At 48.0% G+C, this 21,031-nt stretch overlaps 1 protein-coding gene and 1 long non-coding RNA gene across 2 annotated transcripts in view; one reads left to right on the top strand and one right to left on the bottom strand.

The window, feature by feature from the left end:
- DEAF1 (DEAF1 transcription factor) overlaps positions 1 to 21,031 on the bottom strand; it is an 83,735-nt gene that overhangs the window by 34,120 nt on the left and 28,584 nt on the right. The gene's annotated exons all lie outside the window — the stretch shown is intronic.
- On the top strand, positions 2,635 to 3,299 carry LOC120980575. The gene is made up of 3 exons (XR_005774549.1): positions 2,635 to 2,929; positions 3,022 to 3,065; positions 3,222 to 3,299. It is a non-coding gene; the product is annotated as an uncharacterized LOC120980575 (long non-coding RNA).

Below are 21,031 nucleotides of genomic sequence, written 5' to 3'. Positions count from 1 at the left end.
GCCGACGCTGCATCTGCGGCGTGAGGCTCATTCCTGTCCCGACCTATTATTGGGCCCACTGCGAGGAGGCAGAGGAAGGGCAGCGGGTCTGCCAGAAAAGGGGTGCAGAGCGACAGCCGTGCCTGCACAGAAGAGCTGAGCAATGGTGGGCACGGGCCGCCGATATAACACCACTGCCAGCACTGATGATCAGAATTCTGGGACAGTTGCATAAAAATGTTACCCTCCGTAATCTGCTGTAACTACATCAGCCTAACTTGAAAAATCCCATCCTTACTGTTGTGCAACATTGGTCTCCTCTACCAGTGACGTGCCTCTCTTGCTTGTGCACCAGTCCTACCTACTGGAAAGGCTCAGTCTATCACTGTATTTATGTATTGGTCCACCTGCCATCAATGAAGAAAGTCGCAGAAGTCCCAAAAAATCCAATTAAAAAAGGCGATTTATTCTTCCCTGTACAGCGACGTTTCTGTCCTATCACAGGACTTTTCTCGGACAGGACAGAAATGTCGCTGTCTGTACGTGGAAGAATAAATCCTCTTTGATTGGACTTTTTGGGAGCGCTGCGACTTCTTCACTGGTGTACATCTGAGGGCTGTGGATCCAGGCCCTGGTCGCTGGCACCCTGTATACTATTTTTCCTGGAAGTGCTGCTTTGTGCATTACATATAATGAATTTCCACACAACTGATCTTATAACAACATGCCAGTACAGTGTGTGATGAACTATGGGCACCACTGCCACCCCTCATACACCAGTCACATCACCTGCCCCCATCCACTAATAACATGGCACTAGAAGATGCCGCCATGTAGTTCTCTCTCATTCCTCTGGACACTGGACTGCCACTCAAGATGCCCACCTCACAGCAAACATGGCAGAGCATGTCCATGGTCCACTGCCAGGAGATGCCACCTGAGGATTCCATCGTGAACTCTGACCCCCTGCACACGACCAACTGCCGTTCAGATTCAACTGTCGACGGCAGCGAGCAGAGGCGGTCTACAGATTGGAAGATTTTTGGCGATTTTTGACAATGGCGTCCACTGAACAGACAGAAGACAGCGAGGAGGAGAAGAGGGAAGAAAAGAGGAAGAGGGAAGACGAGAGCATCACTGGATCCAGCGCCTCAAGGAAGAGGAGAGCAACCGAGGAGAGCGGATCGGAGGATGAGGGGCTGACATCAGACAGCAGCCAAGACTCTGACACGTCCAGCCCCTATGCCAGGCTTACCATCAGCCGCTTCACCATCCACCAGGTCTTGGGCAGGGGCAGCTTTGGCAAAGTAAGTTTTAGTATTTTTTTTTAAATTCATTTCTAATACAATATTCCCATTTTATCCCCATCTATTGCTTTCTGTTATCAGCTATTTCATGCTGGGTAAATGAGTATTCTCCATTTCTTTTCCTCAGGTGGTCCTGGCATCAGTCCCTGGCCGAAACATCTACACGGCCGTCAAAATCATCGACAAAAAGTGGGACAATGCGGACACCATCACGAGAGAGCGGAGGATACTCCTGGCCACCAGAGCCTGCCCGTTCCTATGCCACCTGTATGCCGCACATCAGTCTCAGGAGCGGGCATATTTCATCACGGAGTATCTCTCCGGTGGCAGCCTGGAGGCTTTGATCAATATGTGCGGCTACCTGAATACTGACAGCGTAAGGTAAGAGAATGGGGATTAAAAACTGAGGTCAGAGGTACAGTTAGGGGAGGGATGGAGGGCATGTCCCAAGGTGCAAGGTGGCGGTGTAATTCTTGGTAACTTCTTGTTCAGGGTATTTACATGCAGATCTATGGCACCAAACTAAATGTAGTGGTAGTAGTATCTATTACTCTGTAGGGGTCGGTCAGGTGGATAAACAAAGCAGTGAATGGAAAGAATACAGGCTGCCATAAAACAGCACTTCTTCTCTGCTAGTGACCTCCCAGGATCCTTCATAACATGATATTAGGGAAATTCTAGGGAAGGATTTGATTATATTAGACCAGGGATCAGAAACCTTCGGCACTCCAGCTGTTGTGAAACTACAACGCCCAGCATGCTCCTTTCACTTCTATGGGAGTTCAGAAAACAGCCAAGCAAGTTTACATGATGGGAGACGTAGTTTCACAACACCTGGAGTGCCAGAGGTTGCTGATCCCTACATTAGACTATTCTCTGTTCTCCCCATCAGATTCTACACAGCAGAGCTGGTATGTGGCCTCCAGTTCCTCCATGGACACAACATCGTCCACCGGTGAGCAGAACTTTCCCCCTTCTCTCTGTTCCCTTTACAGGCTGGAGATCATGCATCCAGCTTTACTAGAGTCCTACATTTCTATTTGCACGGTCTTGAAAATTTTTTATTTTCTTGTATTATTTCACTACAGAGATCTGAAGCCGCTTAACATCATGTTGGATGCAGATGGACACATCCGTATAATTGACCTCGGGCTGGCCCAAGATGGTGTCACCGCCTCCAATAAGATCCGTGGAGTGACGGGAAGCCTTTATTACATGGCCCCCGAGATACTTCTTAGGAAAACTTACAGCACAGCAGTTGACTGGTGGAGTCTGGGGATTGTGGTGTCCAGGATGGCATCAGGACACCACCCATTTCACTTTGGCCCCTTCCGAAAGACGGCTCGCACAGCCATTACCACCCATGAGCCAAACATTCCATCTTGGCTTCATGCTGATGTGCAACATCTTGTTGCAAAACTGCTGTGCAAGAAACCTAAGAAGCGTCTCGGTGTGCGTGGCAACATACGGATGCATCCACTGTTTTCCACCATCGGCTGGAAGGAACTGGAGGAGAGGAGGGCACAGCCGCCATTTACACCATTTCAGCGGGTTCTGGAGAAGCAACATCTGTGTTGGCCGAAGGATAAGAAAGCCCATCACCCCGTGGCCGAATTTAGCTACATGTCACCTAGCTGGGCCCGGTAAGATTCTCATCCTCTGAGGATAACTCATCAGTTGTGGTCATCACTGTCCTTCTCTCTATGCCAATGACTATGTCCCTGCTTCTTCTTAGGTGGATGAGAAGATCTGGGCTGTGAGGGAGTCCACGACCATCTGGTGAGAGATCACTATATAAACAGAACACTTAACATTAAATCACAACATTATATTTGATGTTACATGGCTAAATGCTTTATTATATGACCATTCCTTAAGATAACAGAATCTACAGTAAATAGATTTATTTGAGTGTCTTCCTGTAATGTCTTCCAGGATGAAATCCTGCCAACTTCCCAGAACTTTGTGCCTCCTCCTGACCAATGCCTCTATGCTGTTCTGTCACCTCGGCTGTCACATCTCTCTCCATACCATCCTGATGCCTCATCACTGTCATGGCTGCCCCAGGCCCTTGACCTGACATCCTCCGATCCCGGGCTGGCATCTGACATCACTCCAGCCTGAAGATGCTCTAAGACCCCAGAAGCGGCCTGTGCTTAGTTTCCATCTGGTGAGTTCAGGGACAATAGCCGCATGTTGTAGTCCTGGGGCTGCTAAGCGGCTATTACCCCTGAACTCCCCGCAGCACAGGCCGGGTAAGTAATACATACACCGCACATCACTAACACTACATGATAGGTATAGGAAAACTACAGGACAGGTATAGGAACACTACAGGACAGGTATAGGAACACTACAGGACAGGTATAGGAACACTACAGGACAGGTATAGGAACACTACAGGACAGGTATAGGAACACTACAGGACAGGTATAGGAACACTACAGGACAGGTATAGACACCCACACATAGCAGACAGAGATATCGGCTTTGATCCTGGGATTTATTCTGATCGCCATATTTGGGGTCGGGAAGGAATTTTCCCCCTAGTTGAGGACAATTGACCTATTCCTCACAGGGGTTTTCGCCTTCCTCTGGATCTACACGGCCTTAAATAGGTTTAGTATGAACATTAGTCCACACATTAGTATAGTAATAGGAATGTAGAAAACAGAAATGTAGAAAAAATAGTTTAAAAACACTTAATATTTAATAAACCTAAACATAAAATTAGCAGAAGTCTCTAAATTGAGTATAATACACTTTTTACATGTATCCCGATATCCCGCAGGTCAGGAATCAGCCTTTGATCCTGGGAATTAGGGATCATTCACACGACCAAATGAATGGGTCCGCATCCATGCCGCAATTTTGCGGAACGGGTGCGGACCCGTTCATTTCAATAGGGCTGCAATAGATGAGGACAGCACATTGTGTGCTGTCTGCATCTGCTGTTCTGTTGCCCCACAACAAATATAGAGCATGTCCTATTCTTGTCCGCGGAGAAGAATAAGCATTTTCTATATAGCGCCGGCCCTGTGCGTTCTGCAAAATGCAGAACACACACGGCCGGTATTAGTGTTTTGCGGATCTGCAATTTGCAGACCGCAAAACGGAGCGGTCGTGTGAATGCCCCCTTGTTCTGATCGCCATATTTGGGATCAGGAAGGAATATTCACCTTCCTCTGGATCAATACGGCCCATAAATAGGATTTAATAAGACAAATAAACAATTGGCACATACCCAGTAATAGTCGTAGAGGCTTCTGTCATCAGACACATGCTTAGTAACCTGGCTGACGTTAGACACGTGCTGATGTCAGCAGAAGATAACAGTGTTACTCTCTTATTTCTAGGTGCTTCCCTTTTAGAGAAAAAATAACTTTTACGCAAATGAGCCCCTAGGAGCAATGGGGGCGTTGTCGTTACTCCTAGAGGCTCCATTCTCCTGCCGCGACTGCTCATTTTGACAGGGTCAGGGAGTGTTCACGTCATCCTGCCCCGCCCAGACTTCAGTAAAATCTCATGCCTGCGCCGTTCATTTCGGTGCATACATAGTAAAGGATGGCTGCTCGCCAGCTGCGGACTTCCCTACTGCGCCTGCGCCGCATACGTCACAGTATACCTAGAAAACTTCCACTAAGGAAGTCCGCAGCTGGAAAGCATCATTCCTTTACTACACGTGTACCGCACGGCGCAGGCGTGAGGTTTTCACCTGAAGTCAGGGCCACGCAGGATGATGTGAACATTGCCTGGCCCCATCAATTAAAATGAGCAGGGCACGGCCTGGGGGAGGGAGAACGGAGCCTCTAGGAGTAATGGCAACGCCCCCATTGCTCCTAGAGGCTCATTTGCATAAAATAAAAGTAGTTTTTTTCTCTAAAACAGAGGCACCTAGAGATAAGAGAGTAACACTTATCTTCAGCTGAGATCAGCACGTGTCTAACGTCAGCCAGGTTACTAAGCATGTGTCTGATGACAGAAGCCCTTCAACGCTGTTTTAATACATTTCCCAATACTAAAATGAACCCCCATTTACCTAAATAAAATTGGCTTCTTACCCCCTATACCATTGTACTTGTCTTTATTCCTATTGGATATCCATGTAGTAAATGCTTGTAAATTTCTTATTTTGGCTTGTAAAAAATGAAATGATCTCATGTTTTTTTTTTGTTTTGTTTTTTACAAGCACATGGGGGGGGGGGGGGGGGGGGAAGATTCATGGAGACTGGAGTTTGTGATGGCTTGAGATGCACCAAAATGATTGAGAGTATCACGGCTCTTAAAAATGTTGGTGCATCTTGGCCGGTGTGTTCACCAGAATCTGAAAGCGACACCAGCTAGGACCCGCCATAGGTTTCGGGCATTCTTTGCACCAGAAAAGTGCCGTATGTGTTGGGATGTGTCGGATCGCTAAGCCTCAACTCCCCTGCCCATGCCCCCACCCAGCATGGCAGAGAAGGGCAAAGGGTTTCACAATTTCGCTGACACTGCACAGCTGAAAAATCTTTTTCAAAGATCTCTTCCTAATGACCCATGAAACACGGATGGAACACGGGTGGCATCTGTAATTTTCACGTTCCTACAGACTATAATGGCTGTGATGGATTCGTGAACAGGGACAAAATAGAGCATGCATCTGTGCTAAAAACATGGACCCACGGACCGTGGTGAAAAACTGATGTGTGAATACACACATTAAAATAAATGGGTATGTGTGCTGTCCGTGGAGAACATGTACGGCACACGAATCACTGATGTGTGAATGTTCACAGCCTTAAAACGTCCAGTTCTAATAGTTCTGTTAAAATCCTCGATCACCGTGTACTCCCTCAGGTCATCGCTCCCTGGGGTTGGCGCTGTGAAGGAGGGGCATTCCCTGTGGCAGTGGTTTCCCTGCAGGATGATATTTTGGTGGTGCCCATGGTGTTAATGTCCATGTGGGTGCTAGACAGGGCACATGATGGAAATGCAAAGTCCGGCACGCTCTGTTCAGAAAGTCAGAGACCAGATCACGTTAACAAAAGTCTTGTTACTGTGTGCACGATAAGAGTTGTAGTTCTTCCAGCAGTTATCTGTACACAATGCAAATTCCTCCCAGATGTCCAAGTATAAGCTAGACAATTTGTTACAGCAATAGCCCTCTGGTTACACCTTCTCTTCATTTGTTAATGGAATCTCTGGCTAGCAACTACAATCTAGCAACCGTGGCTGTAATGTCCACTAGTCTGGGGTGCATATATTAGGGTGTCTTAACTTCTCTCCCCTCTGCAGCAGCAGGGTCTGGAATGCTTTAAAACGGGTTTACCTTGCCATCTCTCTTGCTGTAGCCATACAAATCCTCCAACTTCAGTTCTTGTTTTCATCTCCTGGAGCTCATGGGCGTGACAGAGGCTCCAAGGCTTAAAGCTGGAGTATATGGAAGAGGAAGACATGGAGACTGCTCCTTACATCCTCCCTTTCTACGACTAGACTGACTGGAATCTTCTGGAACTATGAGGGTTTTTATAAAGTGTTAAAGTACTCCATTAAATAGTGTCAGAGCCCATATAAATAGTGCACACCAAAGAGTGCAATAGCTTAAAGGGGTATTCCAGTTTTTAATTATGTATGCATACCTTTTTACATTAGGCAGTTGACCCCTATATGCAGTAGAATGGTATAGCCCGTGTATCAGTCCTGTCTATTCCATGTCCTGTCAGACATGTGACACTCTTCTCATCACCCCCGACATTCAGTAAGCAGTGTTACATGACATACATGACCTGGATCAGCACACAGGACACATTCATGTGATAAGTAAAAGGACTAGTTGTGGAATAATGATGTGATTTCATAAAGTTTAATATTTTAAAAAAAACAAAAAAAAAACGCATGAAGTTCTGTTGCTACACAGACACTGACAGACATGAGGTGCTGCTGCGGGCGGTAGTACTGCTGTATATACTGTACATGTTCTGCTCCTCAGTACCCTACTATTCACCTGTTAGATACCTGGGCAGTTAACTGAAAGGCAGGTCACATGGTACGTGTGAGTCACATGACAGCTCACATGACTGACGCCATGTTTAATCGTACTCAGCTAGGGCTGCAGCTATCGATTATTTTAGTAGTCAAGTATTCTACCGATTAATCTAATACTCTAATAAGAAAAAAACTAGTTAAAAGAACGTTTTCTATAAAAACTCATCAGCCCCCCACCCAGTGCCATCAGTTCCCCTTCCCTTGTGCCGCCAGCTGCCACCACTGCTATCAGTCCCCCAACTCCCTCTCCTAGCCATCAGTGCCAAACCGCAGCGCCAGTGAACTAAAATGTCCTGACGAAGTATGTACATCAGGATCCAGTGCAGCGCTGTGTGGGCAGGCGGATGACCACGGAGCGTGAGTAATAGCAAGCTCTTCACTCACACTCCACGGTCACATGGCACGAAACAAATCATCGATGCAAAAAATCTGCATCGAGGACTTTTGTGTCGAGTTAATCGATTAATTTGAGTAATCACTTCCGCTAGGGCTGCAGTAAATGATTATTTCAGTAATCGAGTATTATATCGATTATTTTTTACAAATAATCTAATAAGAAAAAATGAATTAGTAGACTGTTTTCGTTTATAAATACTCATCAGACCCCCTGCCATCAGTCCCCAACACCCTTCGTTCCCCTCTGTGTGATCAGCCCAAGTGCATCAGTTCCCCCAGTGCCATCAGCTCTACTATCCCCTAGTGACATCAGCCCCCCCACCCCAGTGCCATCAGCTCCATTCCCCCTGTGCCTTCAGCTCACCCCGATCCCAGTGCCTTCAGCTCCACTCCCCCAATGCCATGAGCCCCTCTATGCCATCTGTTGCCATGTCTCCCACTCCCCCAGTGCCATCAGATCAGCCCCTCCATGTCCCGCAGTGCCAACCGATCAGCCCCTCCATGTCCCCTACTCCCCAACTGCCATCAGTCAGCCCCTCCAAGTCCCCCACTCCCATCTGCCCCTCCATTCCATCCATTGCCGGCTGTCCCCCTTCAGTGCCATGTTCCCAGCGCCAGTGAAATAAACTACTTACCTTTCCTGTAGGGGCGCGGCTCCACAGCATTTTCCTCTTCTTCTCCGCGCGCTGCACTGGATACTGACGTCACACAGCGTCGGGTCATAGTGCGCGCTTATGTGCACTATGACCTGACGATGTGTCAGGATCCAGTGCAGCGCCGTACGGTGATCACGGAGCGGTAAGTAATAGCAATCGCTTCACTCCCGCTCCGTGGTCCCATTACACAAACGAATCCTCAATGCAAAAAATTTGCATTAAGGATTTTTTTGTATCGAGTACTCATTTCAGCCCTATATTCAGCTCTCCTTTGGATGCATTTTACAGAACTAAAATAGACTGCACCTTTTTTTTTTTTCTCTTTCTTTAGGCTAGTTTCACACTAGCGTCAGACATCTCCAGTAGGCTGTCGCGGCAGGAAGCATCTAGAGCTGCCGCATTTCCCAACAAAAAATACTGGCCAAGTTAAGCCACACCCCAAAGAGGGTGTGGTTGTGGGACATGTGTTAAGTTGCCATGTCATAATTAGGCTCCAGGTATTGATAGTGCACCCGGTAATAGTAATTAGTGCCCCCCAAAATTAATAATGCCCCCATTATTGCCCCCCAGAATTAATAATGCCCCCATTATTGCCCCCCAGAATTAATAATGCCCCCATTATTGCCCCCCAGAATTAATAATGCCCCCATTATTGCCCCCCAGAATTAATAATGCCCCCATTATTGCCCCCCAGAATTAATAATGCCCCCATTATTGCCCCCCAGAATTAATAATGCCCCCATTATTGCCCCCCAGAATTAATAATGCCCCCATTATTGCCCCCCAGAATTAATAATGCCCCCATTATTGCCCCCCAGAATTAATAATGCCCCCATTATTGCACTCCAGAATTAATAATGCCCCCATTATTGCCCCCCAGAATTAATAATGCCCCCATTATTGCCCCCCAGAATTAATAATGCCCCCATTATTGCACTCCAGAATTAATAGTAGGGCTGCAGTAAACGAATATTTTAGTAATCGAGTATTCTATCGATTATATTTCTCGATTCATCGAGTAATCTAATAAGAAAAACCTTCTTAAAATAATGTATTGCTTTATAAAAATGTCCCCCTTTCCCAGTGCCATCAGTTCAGCAGCCCCTCCATGCCATGTTCCCCAGTGCCCCCATGATGGCACTGCCATCAGCCCCTCCATCCAGATTGCCATGATTTCCCCCTTCCCCAGTGCCTCCTATGCCATACGCCATGTCCCCCAGTCCCATCAGATCAGCAGCCCCTCCATGCCATGTCCCCTAGTGCCCCCATGATGGCACTGCCATCAGCCCCTGCATCCAGATTGCCATGATGTCCCGCTTCCCCAGTGCCTCCTATGCCATACGCCATGTCCCTCAGTGCCATCAGATCAGCAGCCCCTCCATGCCATGTCCCCTAGTGCCCCCATGATGGCACTGCCATCAGCCCCTGCATCCAGATTGCCATGATGTCCCCCTTTCCCAGTGCCTCCATGCCATCCACCATGTCCCCCACTCCCCCAGATCAACCTTCCGAGTGCCTAATCACAGGTGCCCCCCCCCCCCAATACTTTTATACATGGCAAATCATAGGTGCTCCCATTAACCCCTCTAACGTTATACATGCCAAATCACAGGTGCCCCTGCCAATAACTTTATACATGCCAAACCACAGATGCCCACATTTCCCCATGCCAAATCACAGGTGCCCCCGTTTTCCCCAGCCCATGCAAAATCACAGGTGCCCCCATTTCCCCATGCCAAATTGCAGGTGCCACCAATTTACCGCATATTTCTGTCAGTGCAATACTTATCTATGCCTGTATATTTATGGCACTGCAGTACTATTTTCCGACTGCCAAATCACAGGTGCCACCAACTTTATACTTACCTTTCAGTGCAGACAGTGCAGAGTGCGCCGACACACGGAGTCCGCAGGAGACGCGTCTTCATCCCAGCATGCACTGGGGACCTGACGTCACACACAGCGTCATCCAGCGCGCTGACGATGTGTGAACGCAAGGTCCTGCAGCGCGGTGCCGACGGGAGGCCACGGAGCGGTGAGTGAGAAGCTTAATTTCACTCACGCTCCGTGGTCATGTGATTTAAACGAATCCTCGATGCAGAAAAACTGCATCGAGGATTTTTTTGCCTCGATTACATCGATTAAATCGATTAATCGTTTCAGCCCTAATTAATAGTGCCCCCATTAGTGCTCCCCAGAAATAGTAATTCCCCCAATAGTGTCCACCAGTACAAATAATGCCCCCATTAATGCCCCCCACTAAGAGTAATGCCCCCATTAGTGTCCCCTTCTTTGCTTCTGAAAAAAATAAAAATAATAATAATATTTACCTCCTCCATTTGCTTACGCTGCGGTGAACACTCACATTTGCTTACGCTGCGGTGACCCAAGTGGCAACCCTAGTAGCTTCCTGCTGGAAATGTCTGGATCCGGCATTGCCAGACGCAACCCGACACCCGCCAGCCCCATTAATAATGGGCACCAAAAGATCCGGCCGCAACCTGGCAAACATGCCGAGAATTGGACTAAAGAAAACCACTGTGCCCAGCGGTTTTCTTCCGGAAGATTCTCGTCATATTTGCCGGGTTGAAGTCTGATCGCCGCCGGTCCCCATTATAGTGAATAGGGCTGGACGGCAATGCTGAACTGCCAGATCTAAATGCACTAGTGTGAAACTAGCCTTAGGGAAAGACAAATGCACAGATATCATAAAGGTCTGGGAGCAAAATTTTAAATAGATGTATATTAGAAAATAGAATCCAAGCCAGTTGGAGGCCAATGCCTGCTCCACATTCAACAACGGGAAAGCTCCTGACTAGGGTTGAGCGAACCCGAACTGTAAAGTTCGGGTTTGTACCGAACTTTAGGATTTTTGGACCCCGGACCCGAACATTTCAGTTAAAGTTCAGGTTCGGTGTTCGGCGATTTTATGGCGCTTTTTTAAAGGCCGCAGAGCAGCCAATCAACAAGCGTTTAACTCTGTGCCCTTAGAAGCCATCACAGCCCTGCCTACTATTGGCATGGCTGTGATTGGCCAGTGCAGCATGTGACCCAGCCTCTATATAAGCTGGAGTCATGTAGCGCTGCACGTCACTCTGCTGTGCTTAGTGTAGGGAGAGGATGCTGCTGCTGTGAGGGAGAGAATAGGACATAATCTTTAATCAGAAGTGCTTGTTAACTCAGCGATCTACCTAGATTTAGTTGTGTGGGTGCAGTGCACAATCTTTTTACCCTGCCCTGAGCCCAGTGACACAGAAAAAGAACTTTTATCCGTCTGTTAGTTAGGTGGGCGGCGGCGGCCATTTTATGCAAGCTCAGTGCACCAGCAGAGCATATGTGCTTTTGTGACATTCAAATCCAAACTTGAAATACTGCAATAATAATCTGGGTTTTAATAAAACACCCATTTTTGGCAATATCCAACATCTGGTGCCTTTGCAGCATTTGTCAGTGTGAAATATAAGCTTTAACTACTGCTATAATTTTCTGGGTTTCAAAAACACCCTTTTTGTGCAAAATACTCAATTTTACAGCCCTTGCTGCATCTGTCAGTGTGAAATTCTAGCGTTATATACTGCTGTCAGATACACCCTTTAGCTACTGTTGTTCTATTCTGCTATAAAAAAAAACACCCATTTTGGGCAAGAACCTAAATTTTAGAAATATGAGAATTGCGTCAAATAAGGGACGTGGCCCCGGTCCTGCTGGTGGAGCTCCTGTTGCAGGGAGAGGACGTGGTCCATCTGTGCCAGCTACACGCACAAGTGAAACACCTTCCTCAGGTGAGAGTATGCGACAGAACCTTCAGCTGTATTTGGTTGGGCCTAATGCGGCTCTACAAATGGTGAGGCCAGAACAAGTACAGGCGATAGTAGATTGGGTGGCTGACAGTGCCGCCAGTTCCTTTACATGGTCTCCCACCCAGTCTCCTGCTGAAAGATCAGAGCTGGCACCTGCAGCCGATGTCCATCAGTCTTTCACCTCACCCCCTTGCAAATCAGCCAAGCAGTCTGAGCCCCAAGTCATGCAGCATTCTCTTCTGCTTAGGGTTGTTGCGGGTATCGAAATTTCGATACCCAATCAATACTTTTGTCCCGGTATGGATACAATACCGGGATTTCCATTTTTTCGATACTGGGCTGCGCAGTCTAGTATCACAGAACATGAGCGCGCTGCTGTCAGCACGCTCATATTCCCTCAGCAGCACAGGGGAGAAGGAAGCAGTCTCTCCCTCCCCCTGTGCCGCTGCCACCAATGAGGAGAGAGGGGCGAAAAAGGGGCGGGTGCACTGCGCCACCAATGATAGGATGACCTTTTTTATGGGTTCGGACTTAGTTAAGTTAGCAGGACATGTAGAGCGGCGCCCAGGGATCTCCCTGCACCTACTATTATTCCTGGGCGCCGCTCCGTTCACCCGCTGTGCCCCAGTTACAGTCTCCGTATGCTAAATACTACTATCGGAGTGATGGGGAGGAGACATCAGATTCTTTCCTGGGCGTTCAGAGAACCGTGGCAGCCAGGACGCTACTGAAGCCCTGGCTGCCATGGTCAGCTCCCTGCTGCTGTGTGTTCTATGCACAGGGCAGCAGGGAGAGTGTGAAGTCCTATTCACCCTGATAGAGATCTATCAGGGTGAATAGGACAAGGGATGAAAAAAATCCCAGATTCTAGCCTCTAAGGGGGGAAATTGTTATTAAAGGGAGTCAGTCACCAAAATATGACAGTGTACACCACTTACATGGCTCTCTAGCACACCTATCCATGATTTAAATGGTACCTTTGTAATTTTCTTCTGAGTTTCACCAGCAGGAAAAATGCACTTTAATCCATATGCAAATGAGGGCTCGCAAGTGCCAAGGGGCGGCGTTCTGTGTGTAGGTGCCCAGGCTGCTCTGCCTTCTTTTTACATTACTCCTCCCCAGCCTCTTCCTTGGCCCGCCCTGCAAGTCCCTTGCATCATCCACAGGACCGGCATCCGATATACCGTGCATGCGCAGTGCGCCGCCGGCACGGGCATGCGCACTGTGATGCCAATTGTGGGCATGGCATCGCTACATGTAGTGCGCATGCGCCAGCACAGGAATGAAACCAGTGACTAGAGGGCGGACCAGAAGCAAACAGGAGGACTGGAGGCCTCACTTGCGAGCCCTCATTTGCATATGGATTAAAGTGCGTTTTTCCTGCTGGTGAAACTCAGGAGAAAATTACAAAGGTACCATTTAAATCATGGATAGGTGTGCTAGAGAGCCATGTAAGTGGTGTATAATGTCCTAAAATAAATAAAATAAAAAATTATTAAGAATTACATAGAAAATACAGTACAGACCAAAGGTTTGGACACACCTCATTCAAAGAGTTTTCTTTATTTTCATGACTATGAAGGCATCAAAACTATGAATTAACACATGTGGAATTATATACATAACAAAGAAGTGTGAAACAACTGAAAATTTGTCATATTCTAGGTTCTTCAAAGTAGCCACCTTTTGCTTTGATTACTGCTTTGCACACTCTTGGCATTCTCTTGATGAGCTTCAAGAGGTAGTCCCCTGAAATGGTCTTCCAACAGTCTTGAAGGAGTTCCCAGAGATGTTTAGCACTTCTTGGCCCTTTTGCCTTCACTCTGCAGTCCAGCTCACCCCAAACCATCTCGATTGGGTTCAGGTCCGGTGACTGTGGAGGCCAGGTCATCTGGCGCAGCACCCCATCACTCTCCTTCATGGTCAAATAGCCCTTACTTTCAAAGTTTTCCCAATTTTTCGGCTGACTGACTGACCTTAATTTCTTAAAGTAATGATGGCCACTCGTTTTTCTTTACTTAGAATTTGTTTTATGGCAAGAAAAAAGCAGCTAACAGTCTATTCAGTAGGACTATCAGCTGTGTATCCACCTGACTTCTCCTCAACGCAACTGATGGTCCCAACCCCATTTATAAGGCAAGAAATCCCACTTATTAAACCTGACAGGGCACACCTATGAAGTGAAAACCATTTCAGGGGACTACCTCTTGAAGCTCATCAAGAGAATGCCAAGAGTGTGCAAAGGAGTAATAAAAAGAAAAAGGTGGCTACTTTGAAGAACCTAAAATATGATATAATTTCAGTTGTTTCACACTTTTTTGTTAGGTATATAATTCCACATGTGTTAATTCATAGTTTTGATGCCTTCAGTGTGAATCTACAATTTTCATAGTCATGAAAAAGAAAACTCTTTGAATGAGAAGGTGTGTCCAAACTTTTGGTCTGTACTGTATATAAACAATAAATAAATAAACATATCACATATCGCCACGTCCGAAAAGTCCAAACTATTAAAATAGAAAAAAAAATGTGGTGAATGGCGGAACAGAAAAAATAAAATAAAAACTGCGCGAATGCCCGTGGCTTTTTTGGTTTATTTTTTTCGCGTGGTATCGAGTATCGCAATACTTTTTTATGGTATCGAAATCTAATCAAAAATTTGGTATCGCAACAACTCTACTTCTTTTTGAGGACTGTTAGCAGGGTTTCCCAAGGCCATCCACCTAGCCCTGCCCCAGAAGTGGAAGATATTGTGTGCACTGATGCCCAACCAATTATGTGCCCCCGTGCCTAAGGCTGAAGATTCCCTAAAGTCCCTGAGATGGTGGAAAGAGGCAGCCTGCTTCCTCGGGTCCTGGAGGAGGCAGGTGTCTCTCTAACAGCCTAGACAGAACACAAAAAGGAAAACAAAACAAACTTATCTTGTAGCAGAGCAGAAACAGCAACTCCACCTTTCCTCAGAGCAAGATAGAAGCTATAACCCGCACAGGACACTGGGAAGGGGCGTAATTTAAACACACACAAACGACCTCACCCAGTGCACCTGAAGGAAGGCGGATACAGCTCAGCTCCAAACCCAAAACAAACAAAAAAACTAAACACATGCTGCTAACCTGGCAGACCTCCGCACATAACCTGAGCAGGGCATGACACTTATCTGTTTGGTGGACAAACCTCACACCGCACAGGAGCTATGGACGGGCCTTGCAAAACAGACCGATGAGTGGTTGGTGCCAGTGAGCCTCAAGCCCAGCCCAGTGGTGTGCGATAATGGGCGAAATCTCGTAGCAGCTCTGGGACTAGCCGGTTTGACGCAAATCCCTTGCCTGGCGCATGTGCTGAATTTGGTGGTGCAGAGGTTCCTTAAAAATTACCCCAATATGTCAGAGCTGCTGCATAAAGTACGGGCCGTCTGTGCGTGCTTTCGGCGTTCTCACCCTGCTGCTCGCCTGTCAGCGCTGCAGCGTAACTTCGGCCTTCCCGCTCACCGCCTCATATGCGATGTGCCCACAAGGTGGAACTCCACCTTGCACATGCTGGCCAGACTGTGCGAGCAGCAGCAGGCGATAGTGGAGTTTCAGCTGCAGCACACACGGGTGAGTCGCTATGCGGAACAGCACCACTTCAACACCAATGACTGGGCCTCCATGCGAGACCCGTGTTCCTTGTTGCGCTGTTTCGAGTACTCCACCAACATGGCCAGTGCCGATAACGCCATTCTCAGTGTTACTATCCCACTTCTATGCCTCCTTGAAAAAACGCTGCTGGCGATGATGGAAGAGGATGTGGCACAGGAGGAGGAGGAGGAGGAAGAGGGATCATTTCATAGGGTTTCCGGCCAGTCATTCTCGAGTGGCTCCAAGGGTGGGTTCCTGCACCCACAAACGCCAGGAACACAATTGTCCAGCCAGGGCGCAGTTCTGGGGGATGACGAGGTGGAGGATGAGGAGGAGGAACCATGTTCACAGCAGGGTGGCACCCAAACCAGCTCATGGCCATCACTGGTGCGTGGCTGGGGGGGGAAGATACAGAGGACAGCTTTTCGTTGCCTCTGGGCAGCCTGGCACACATGAGCGATTACATGCTGCAGTGTCTCCGCCGAGTTGCCCACATTCTAACTTGTGCTTATTACTGGGTGGCCACGCTGCTGGATCCCCGTTACAAGGACAACCTACAGTCCTTAATTCCGTCACTGGAGCGTGATCGTAAGATGCGCGAATACAAGCGCGCGCTGGTAGACGCGCTGCTGGTGGCATTTCCACCTGACAGCGGGGGCACAGTGGAAGCACAAGGCGAAGGCAGAGAAGGAGGAAGAGGTCGCCAACGTAGCTGGGGCACCGCCAGCACCTCAGAAGGCAGGGTTAGCATGGCCGAAATGTGGAAAAGCTTTGTCAGCACACCGCAACAACCAGCACCACCAGCTGATATGGAACGTCTTAGCAGGAGGCAGCATTTCACCAACATGGTCGAGCAGTATGTGTGCACACGCCTACACGTACTGAATGACGGGTCTGCCCCCTTCAACTTCTGGGTCTCCAAATTGGGCACATGGCCTTGCCCTTTATGCCTTGGAGGTGCTGGCCTGCCCTGCAGCCAGTGTATTATCTGAACATGTGTTTAGCACGGCAGGGGGCGTCATCACAGACAAGCGCAGCCGCCTGTCCACAGCCAATGTGGACAAGCTCACGTTCATTAAAATGAACCAGTCATGGATCCCACAGGACTTGTCCGTACCATGTGCAGAATAGACATGTATACCGGCCTTAACCAGCCATTGTTATACTACAGCGCAATTGCTCATTGTTGTATTTTGGATAATTCACAATCTTTTGGAGTGTACCCTAATAATAAAAAATTAAAACCAAAAACCAGTGTTGGCTACCTCGTCCTCCTCCACCGCCGCTTCCACATACAACGCTAAGTCCACCGCCTCCTCAAACTCCTACTCCATATGGACCTCCACCTCATAAATCAAGTTTATTTTTTTTTTATTTGTACGTATCTTATTTTAATTTTATGTCATTTCACTAATTTGTCTGTTACATATTCAGGTGAAATTCACAAATTTTTGGCTGTGATATACCACTGCTCTACCTAGTAGACAGGTAAACAAATTTCACTAATTTGTCTGTTACATTCTTGGGTGACATTTTACCATTTTTGCTGTGAATAAACTCCTGCTCTGCATAGGCGACAGGGACCGAAATTTTTAAAAATCATCTGTTCCATTGGTGGGTGACATTAACTCATTTCTGGCGATGAAAAACCCCTGCTCTGCATAGGTGACAGGGACTTAAATTTCTAAAATTCGTCTTTAATTGGCCCTTTCATTCGATCCTTCTGCTTTAATAACTTGTCCCACATTTCCGCTCGATCACATTGCAGCCATTGACCTCCCTTGGATGAGGTCTCCCTTTCTCACGCTCCCTCTCCGGCGTGGAACCCTGATTCGCCGCTAACCGTGATCAACATGGTAGGCGCAGAAAAGAACATCGAAAGTTGATAGAGTAGATATCCAATTGGATCGTGAACATCACGGGGACGTGCCACATGGTGGGGCAGTAAGTGTGCACACGCCTACACGAACTGACTGATGGGTCTGCCCCCTGCAACTTCTGGGTCTCCAAATTGGGCACATGGCCTGAGCTTGCCCTTTACCCCTTGGAGGTGCTGGCCTGCCCTGCAGCCAGTGTATTGTCTGAACGTGTGTTTAGCATGACGGGAGGGGGTTATCACAGGTTATATTTCCCAATGTTTTGGGGTGTACCCTAATTTAAAAGAATAAAAATAAATGTAAAACTAAAAAGCAGTGTAGGCTACCTCCTCCTCCTCCACCGCAGCTTCCACCTACACCGCCACATTCACCGCCTCCTCAACCTCCTACTCCATATGGACCTCGTCCTCCTAGATCAAGATTATTATTTTTTATTTTTACATATTTTATGTTATTTTAAGTCATTTCCCTATCCACATTTGTTTGCAGAGCACTTGCCATGCCCTTAACCACATTGTGATGCCATTTGCAGCCCTCTAGCACTTTTCATGACATTTCTAGAGCCATTTTAGTGCTCAAAAGTTCGGATCCCCATTGACTTCAATGAGGTTCGGGTTCAAGTTCGGGTCCTGAACGCGAACTTTTTTGTGAGGTTCAGCTGAACCTGAACATCCAGGTGTCCGCTGAACTCTACTCCTGACGTCCAGGCCTGTACTATGGCAGCTGCTGTTGAAGTAACAAAAAGCTGCAGCAGGAGCAGTGACATCTACTGGAATAAAGAGCAGGAGGCACCTCTTCCAGATGTGTGACTGGAGGGACATATCAACATGTATGGCAGGAGGGACGAGCAGCAACAACTTTCCCAGGCTGCTGAATAGTGGGCTGCAGGTGGGATACTTATCGCAGAGTGAAGGCAAGTGGAAGAGAACGGGGAGCACAAATTCTCCAAGAGGTTCTCTGATTATACCCATAACTAAGTCACAAGCTATTGAGCTCAGGTCCTAGTAATGCCCTGTGTGCTGATAACTGCTGCTGTCCTGCCTACTTGTTACAGCAGTGGGTGTGGAACAACTGTGTCAACCGTACTGATTTGACTTGGGGCTAATCCTAGGGGCGTTATCCTGGCATTCCCCTGGTTTTCACCCCCTATACATGTATCTAGACTTCTCTGCAGGGGAATCACCAGGCCGCTATCTCCTAGAGTAGTCTCTGTTTGGATAACTGCTGACCCACGGGAGTCAAGAGGCACCGAGGCAAAGCACAGAGGGATGAGGAAAGACTGTATATAGACACAGGCCAAGGTCAAGGCAGGCACAGGGTGTGCAATCCGATAAAACAGACTCAGGTCAGGACGGGCAGCTCAAGGTCAATATGGAGATCAGGCAGAGGTCAGGAAGAGAAGGGTAAAATACAGAAAACAGACAGAGGTTGGTAACAGGCAAGAAACAAAACTATGGCACTTTTGCAGTGAATTCGCAACTAGACAACCGATTGCTTGGGCACCGGAGAAGTTGTCTTAGGCCTCTTTCACACGGGCGTGTCCGGATTAGGTCCAGATGCGTCCCGGTGCATTGCGGCAAACCCGCGCGAGTAGGAACGCAATTGCAGTCAGTTTTGACTGCGATTGCGTTCCGAGGTTCAGTTTTTATCGCGCGGGTGCAATGTGTTTTGCACGCGCGTGATAAAAAACTGACTGTGGTACCCAGACCCGAACTTCTTTACAGAAGTTCAGGTTTGGGTTAGTTGTAGTGTAGATTGTATTATTTCCCCTAATAACATGGTTATAAGGGTAAATACCGTATATACTCGAGTATAAGACGAGTTTTTTGGCACATATTTTTGTGCTCATAAAGCCTCCTCGTCTTATACTCGAGTCTAGGTCTTAGCTCCGGTAATACAGGCAGTGCGGGGGGCGGCGCTCACTCACTGACGTCACGCGCCTGCGCCGCCTAGTGGGAGAAGGCGCGTGACGTCAGTGAGTGAGTGCCGCTCCCCGCACTGCCTGTATTACCGGAGCAAAGACAAAGTAAGTAAATATACTGCTGTGAGCGTCGGGGAGGGGGATCTGTGGATGGCACTGTAGGGAGATCTGTGGATGGCACTGTAGGGGGATCTGTGGATGGCACTGTAGGGGGATCTGTGGATGGCACTGTAGGGGGATCTGTGGATGGCACTGTAGGGGGATCTGTGGATGGCACTGTAGGGGGATCTGTGGATGGCACTGTAGGGGGATCTGTGGATGGCACTGTAGGGGGATCTGTGGATGGCACTGTAGGGGGATCTGTGGATGGCACTGTAGGGGGATCTGTGGATGGCACTGTAGGGGGATCTGTGGATGGCACTGTAGGGGGATCTGTGGATGGCACTGTAGGGGGATCTGTGGATGGCACTGTAGGGGGATCTGTGGATGGCACTGTAGGGGGATCTGTGGATGGCACTGTAGGGGGATCTGTGGATGGCACTGTAGGGGGATCTGTGGATGGCACTGTAGGGGGATCTGTGGATGGCGCTGTAGGGGGATCTGTGGATGGCACTGTAGGGGGATCTGTGGATGGCACTGTAGGGGGATCTGTGGATGGCACTGTAGGGGGATCTGTGGATGGCACTGTAGGGGGATCTGTGGATGGCACTGTAGGGAGATCTGTGGATGGCACTGTAGGGGGATCTGTGGATGGCACTGTAGGGAGATCTGTGGATGGCACTGTAGGGAGATCTGTGGATGGCACTGTAGGGGGATCTGTGGATGGCACTGTAGGGGGATCTGTGGATGGCACTGTAGGGGGATCTGTGGATGGCACTGTAGGGGGATCTGTGGATGGCAGTGCCATCCACAGATCCCCCTACAGTGCCATCCACAGATACCCCCTCCCCTAAACAGTGCCATCATGGCACTGTTTAGGGGAGGGGGGGGGGGGAAATCTGTGGATGGCACTGTTTAGGGGAGGGGGGGGGGGAATCTGTGGATGGCACTGTTTAGGGGGGAGATCTGTGAATGGCTCCCTGTATTTAATGCAGAGTGTGTGTGTATATAATGCACACACTCTGCATTAAATACAGGGAGTCACCCTCTTGCAGATGTGTGTATATAATGTAGAGTGTGTGCATTATATACACATACACTCTGCATTATAGCTGCATTTCCCACCCTAGTCTTATACTCGAGTCAATAATTTTTCCCATTTTTTTGGGGTAAAATTAGGGGCTCGGCTTATACTCGGGTCGGCTTATACTCGAGTATATACGGTAATAGCATTCTGAATACAGAATGCATAGTACAATAGCGCTGGAGAGGTTCAAAAAAAAATTAATAAAAAATTTAACTCACCTTAATCCACTTGTTTGCGCCGCCGGCATCTCTTCTGTCTTCATCTGTGA

This window comes from Bufo bufo, chromosome 10, assembly GCF_905171765.1.
Source record: "Bufo bufo chromosome 10, aBufBuf1.1, whole genome shotgun sequence".
Taxonomy (NCBI): domain Eukaryota; kingdom Metazoa; phylum Chordata; class Amphibia; order Anura; family Bufonidae; genus Bufo; species Bufo bufo.
The sequence above is the reverse complement of the archived record's forward strand: the minus strand, read 5'-3'. Positions and strand labels throughout refer to the sequence as shown.